The sequence below is a fragment of the Mirounga leonina genome, unplaced genomic scaffold, assembly GCF_011800145.1.
Source record: "Mirounga leonina isolate KUSES-001 unplaced genomic scaffold, KU_Mleo_1.0 Mir_224, whole genome shotgun sequence".
In the NCBI taxonomy this organism is placed as follows: Eukaryota; Metazoa; Chordata; class Mammalia; order Carnivora; family Phocidae; genus Mirounga; species Mirounga leonina.
Window position 1 is genome coordinate 5,750,657 of NW_023270615.1, and position 6,820 is coordinate 5,757,476.

At 37.2% G+C, this 6,820-nt stretch overlaps 1 pseudogene; it reads right to left on the reverse strand.

The window, feature by feature from the left end:
* Positions 1 to 2,331, reverse strand: part of LOC118026216 — a 25,907-nt pseudogene extending 23,576 nt beyond the window's left edge.
* Between the last annotated feature and the right edge of the window lie 4,489 nt (positions 2,332 to 6,820).

Here is a 6,820-nt window from a genome sequence, read left to right on the forward strand (position 1 = left end):
TTCCTTCCTTCCTTCCTTCCTTCCTTCCTTCCTTCCTTCCTTCCTTCCATCCATCCATCCATCCATCCATCCATCCATCCATCTTTTCCCACAACCCCCCTTTCTTTCTTTCTCCCCCTCCCAGAGGAAAAGTCATTTGTAAATTACTCCTCTCAGCATGCTTTTGCATTTCAGGTCACAGTGTTCAATGCACCACAGAGATAAAAAGACAACTCTAAATTTTCAATTATTGCATTTAAATATATCTGTTCTGAATTCCACTAGAATCCCTGCCTCGTAGTGAATTTAGAGGAGCTTTTTACTAGAGGGGGAATAAATTCACTTCATGCTTGTATTAGTATAGTGTTTCCTGTTTACTTTGTTTTAGGGTTTTCACAGTAGGATACATCAGGGAAGGGAATGTTTTCTCCCTCTCCTCATTTCCATTCAAAACTTCTAACATATAATAACACTGGAGGAGTTTAGTGATTCTAAAATAAAGTTACCATTGAGAAGGATGATAATGGGGGCACATCACAGATTCTGACGTGAGACTACTGAGGTTTAAGATCTTGCTCACCTACATAAACTGCCTAATGGCTCTGTGCCTCAGTTTCTCCATCACATGTAAAATGGGAATAATAGTATCTGCCCCTAAGGATTCTTAAGAAGATTAACGAGCTGATCCATGTACAGTGTTATGGCATTTAGTAGACTCTTTATTAGGGTTCATTGTCATTATCAACATCATCATCATCATTCAGTTCTCTTCCTTCACTTTTGTTCATATTATCCATTTTTCTTTGGAAATCAGAAAGCAGCCTCAAATAATTATTATATTGAGCCTCCTTAACATAAAAGTGATTTGATATCAAAATAGCAATTATTTTTCAAATAAAAATACATAGTACCCACTAACCAAATCTTTAACATTGATAGTTAATTCAGAGGATTCCCTTGCTTTTGAATTTAGGAATTAAGTCTGTTCTCCAGACTGATTAGAGTTTTAAAATGGCAGAGTGGGGAATCCACTTAGTGTAACTCATTTTGTAGTTAACACAAATACGGGTTCCCTAGAAGCAAAAGACATCCTCGAAAACCACCATCATCTGAGAGGTTTGAACTGCTGTAATAAGAGCTGACATATTAATGAATTCAAACCTTACCTCTCGCTTTTAACTCCTGGCATGCAGAGCTCAAGACATTAAGTCTGTCTCCAAGTTGTCAGTGCTACTTAAGAATCCTGTGTTTAACAATCAAAACTCTGGCATCATCTTTTGGCTATTTTACATTTGGATCATATCAAGCCAGTGAACTGCTGATGGGGCTGTAGGCTTGCTCAGAGGCCAACCCATGATAGGCTCCTTGCCTGCTACCCTTTCATGTGAATGTGATGTATTAAGTGCTTTCTGATGTTTTAGAGTAGACTGATTTAATTTCTTATAAGAACAATTAGAAGAATGAAATTAGATTAATATTGAGTTTAAGATTTTCAAATCCAGGTTTGACCCTATTTGCCATTTGACATTTAAAACAAGAGAAAAGCAATCTGACAGATAATTAAGGAGGTTTCTGGTTTTTTTACAGAATGTTCCCTATCTCAGAAAACTGCAACACCTTCCTTCCATGTTACCAAATCAGAAAACAAGGCATGTACTTTTTCCTCACTGTATAACTAACCCACCAACAAGTTGCAACAATTTGACATCCTGATTATCTTCATAATTTTAACTTATCTTCAACTGCCCCATTACCATCCTGTTCCACGGCATCACCGTGTCATACCTGGATCCTTGTAAAAGCCTCCTGTAGGTCTCTTCACAGTCACTGCGGTCCCTTCCAGTCAGTTCTCCACAGGGTAGCTTATTATCCTTAGAAAACACATCTGTTTATAGCCCTCCCACCTCCATTCTCTTCTGTTCAGACCCGCTTGCTTGCTCGCTCGCTGGGCATGCTGTTCCTGTCCCTGCTTAAAACACTTCAGCAGTTCCAGAACCTGCTCCATCCCTCCATTCCTCTTGCCTTCTCTGGAGGACCAGATTGCTTTATTAGGACTTCAGAGTGTTTATGTTGCTTCCTGCTACAGGGCTCTAGTGCAGTCTTTTCCCTTTACCAGGAGCACACCCTTCTTTTCCCCTGTCTAGGAAAATCTTAAACCACTCTTTGGAATTAAGCTCCATCACCACTTCCTCAGTCATGCCTTCCTGGGCCAACCCTGATAAGATCAAATCCCATCGTTAAGTGTTCTTACAGCATCATGAGTCTCCACATGAAAGTGTTTAACGTAGTTACTTTTTTTACTGAACTAAATGACTGTTTCACTGAACTAAGTGACTGTTTCAATAACATCATCGTCCATGTCCACTGGACTGCTGGTTCTTTGAAGGCAATAACCAGGGTATTATTATTATTTTTTTAAGATTTATTTTATTTTGAGAGGGAGCGTGCAGAGGGGAGAGGAAGGGCAGACTCCCCATTTCCCCTCTCAGCAGGGAGCCCAAAGTGGAGCTCAATCCCAGGACTTTGAGATCATGACCTGAGCCCAAGGCAGATGCTTAACCAATGAGCCACCCAGGTGCCCCTTATTTTTGTTTTTTGTTCACCTCTTTTCCCATAGTTTCTCACACAGTACTGGTATAAAATACAAATTCACTGACTTTTTTTAGTTGATTGAATAAGTGAAAAAAATGAAAATTTCCTCTTTAACTACTGTGTAGATCTCAGGTTAGAAATGTTAGCATAAGATGATAATGTGTCATCCTCTTTTTTAACAAAAAATAGTAAACAATCGTTATTTTTTTTTAAAGATTTTATTTGTCAGAGAGAGAGAGAGAAAAAACACAAGCAGAGGGAGAGGCAGGCAGAGGGAGAAGCAGGCTTCCTGCTGAGCAAGGAGCCGGATGTGGGACTCGATCCCAGGACCCTGAGATCATGACCTGAGTTGAAGGCAGACCCTTAACCAACTGAACCACCCAGGCATCCCAACAATAGTTTTTTCGATATTTTCTCCACTTCCCATTTAAGGTGGAGTTTACACTCTATTCATATTTGAATGCCACCACTCAGAGTAGTGCTTCTCACATGATGGACATTGAAGATGTATTAAGTGAATAAATAAGTGGATAGTGTATGAACTTCATCGTTTTCTAAGAGTAACATAAAAATAGAACTTTATAATTGTTCATGCCAATTAGTGGAACACAATATTAATTGTCCTGCTCTGAGTGTTATGTCTAAGAGAAGTCCTGAACATTCTTTGCAAAGTTCTACCCTCCAGGAGATGTTATCCTGATTCCAGGGAAGAGAGCCATATGAAACAAAGGCGCAAGTCCAAGTTGGTGATAACTCCAATTAGACCACATAATCACTCAATTACATAACCATGAAGGCATGCCATGCTTCTAAATCTGTAATTGCAATGTATCCATTGCAATTGGATCCAGAGGAAATTGAAACTGCAGTGCTATTTGTTGAGAGGCAGAAGTTATGAGAAAAACTAGTTGGAACATTTTTTAAAGAACAGGCTCACTTTAAGAGTATTCCAAAATTTAATTCCCAATTAGGCTATAATGTAATTATAAGAAAGAAAAAGTACAGGTAGAGGCATGATCAGAGATGAGGCTGATCTTCATCCTGAAGCAGTGGGGAGTCATGGAAGGAAGACACAAAAGGGAGACATGCCCAGAATTACCTTTTGGAGAGGCAATCTGGGTGCCAAAGCGGAGAATGTATTGGAAGCTTAGAAGAATTATTTTTTTGAAATGTCCAGATAACACAAAATGATATATAGATTTAATGCAATCCCTATCAAAAAGGAAAGGAAAGGGGGCGCCTGGGTGGCTCAGATGGTTAAGCGTCTGCCTTCGGCTCAGGTCATGATCCTAGGGTCCTAGGATCGAGTCCCGCATCGGGCTCCCTGCTTGGCAGAGAGCCTGCTTCTCCCTCTGCCTCTGCCTTTCTCTCTCTCTGACTCTCATGAATAAATAAATAAAACATTTTAAAAAAAAAAAAAGGAAAGGAAAGGAAAAGAAAAGAAAGACATATGAGCTAATGCATGTGTGAATTAACTTAGGAAGAATTTTTTCACAATGTATACCTATATCATATCATTACATTGTACACTTAAAACATCTTACAATTTTATTAGTCAATTATACCTCGATAAAGCAGAAGAAGGTAGATAAGTCTGTTTTTTTAATCGAGGGAGAGAAATGATAACCAGAATTAAGGATTTTGAGTTGAGGTGAAGGGGATCAAATAATCTGTGAGTGATAAAATTGATAGAAAACGACTTGCGGTTGGATGTGCAGCTTTCTGCTTTCGTCAGCTGGGTGACTGTGGCACCCTTGACTTGGACTTCAATTGAAGCGGAAAAGACCTTGAACCATTGATGTAGTTGGGATGTGTTCTGCTTGGGATGCTTGTACAGAGATCAAGAAGAAAGCCCTCCTTTCGGGCTCCCCCAGTAACTCATACACATCTTGTCACAATGTGTACTTTCTGTTGTAACTGTTACTCATTGATTATTCTCCTTCTCTAACCTGAATTATTTGAAGAAGTCCACTCCCTGTTTAACAAGTGTAGAGCAGAGTTCCTTTCATATAGTAGGCATTTAGTAAATATTTTTTGAACGGACTGATTGAATGGCACTCTTTGAATGAATGATATAGCATGCAAACATGAAATCATGAAGCTTAAGGCGGAGGTTAGGGCTGGAAATAGTTCACTGTTGTTTGTTTTTTCTAACTCATCAGCAGATAAATGTTCATTAAAGGCAATTATGCAAGTTCAGGGAATTTTTCAGAAATGGAAAAAGAAATAGTTGAGTCAGAGAAATAAAGACCAAAAAATAATAAATGGGGAAATTTGGGTTGGGGATGTTAATTAGAAAAGTCAGCTGAAAAGGAAAATCATAAGTAAATACATAGCCACTTCAAACTCTGTATTTGAACTTAAAAGTAGAGTGTATTTTTATTTGCCAACCTTTCTTTGAAGTGGGGTCAAGGCCTTTTCTACTGAAATTTAATTTTGTTCACGGAAACCACACTACACTTACAAAGACAGTGTTTATCATTTCCAAATTTGATTTCTTTAAATAAAGTAAAAATTTTTTAATATTTTGGAGCAATCCGAGTGGAAAATTAAAAATGCTTTACATTCTCCCTCAAAGTTTCATTTCACAGTTCTTGTGCCCACCCAATTTGCCATACTGTTTTCTTTTTTCACTTATTTCTACTTTATTTCTAAAAGCACACTGCATTGATACACACCCACATAAACACACCCCCACATCATGTGTTTTTTTTTAGGTAATACTTAATTAAATTACATAATTACTAGGACAAATGCCACTAACTTAAACAAGTTAGTTATAAACACAACTGAAGTTTGGTAAGCATGCAACTGTGTTAGTAAGAGTAGAAATATGCAGGTGCATTAGAAACTTGCTTACTTGCCTCCTAGCAGTAAGATCTAGTTGCACTAAAAAAATGGAAAACTTGGATAATTCAAGTCACTTAAGTGGCTATGGATTAAGAGAGCTTCTACTGTGTTTTTTAAATGTGATTTGATTGACCTGAGATGGAGGAAGGAAAACGAAAACACACGTTTTAGCAGAGGAGAAAGGAAACCAGTAGCTGTAGTAAGTTGATACAAGGGAAAAAAGACATTTGATGAGCCAGTCAGTGGGATCTTCTTAATCCAGACGAGAACATACAAAGAATAGAACTGTTTTTGCTTTGTATTTTGTGCACTTAGGGCCAAAAATTCCAAAAATTCAGAATAATGTTTAAAAAATTAAAATTCTCCCTTTCTTCCCCATATCCCATTTTCCAAAACTTACTGAATTTCTTATCTTTTCAGAACTTGCAAAAGCTAATTTGTATGTGTATTTATTTCTCCTTTCTCTAATGTCTCTTCTACATTTAAAAAATTAATATGCAATATTTTATTAGTTTCAGGTGTCATCATAGTGATTCAAATTTTTATACATTACAAAATGATCCATTTGTCACCACTCAAAGTTATTAAAACGTTATTGCCTATATTCCCTATGCTGTACATTACATCCCCATGACTTATTTATATATAGCTAGAAATTATGTGTCTGTTTCCAATTGGAATTTTATGAAGGCAGTCTCTGTGAAGATAGATAAATCATAGTTAGTTACAAAGATCTTTTTTATAGCTATATAGTACTCCACTGTTTAGATATAGTATAATTCCTTGAACCAATTTCCCATTGATAGGGACCATTTCTGTTTTCCATGGCCAATTCTGGTTTATGCATGATATCCATGCATCATTGTTAACGGCTCTTTCATTCATTCTCAGAACTGTCCCAATTCATATGATAAATTGTATGGTCACCTACCTACAAATAAACACTGAGTTTATTTCTATCATTATTATTATTATTATTACCCACATTACTGAAATACAATTTTTAAATAAACCTTTCACACTTGTGATAATATTTCTGAGAATAAATAATTATAACTGGAACTGCTGGATCAGAGAATCTGTGCCCTTTAATTTTGATGAATATCACCAAATGACCTTTCAAGAAGTTTATACCCATGTCTACTCCTTTTAATAGGGATGATGTCAATCTCAGAGGAACCTGATTTAAATATAAGTTCATTATCATGTCCTTCATGACCTGGCACTTTCCTACTTCTCTGATCCCGTCAAATACTATCCTCCCTATTCATTTTGCTATAACCACACTATTGACAATAGGCTAAAAATACCCCTGCCTCGGGACATTTGCACTTGCTGTCCTATCGGCCTGGGACACTCTGACCCAAATTTTTATATAACTTGCTCTCTCACTTAATTT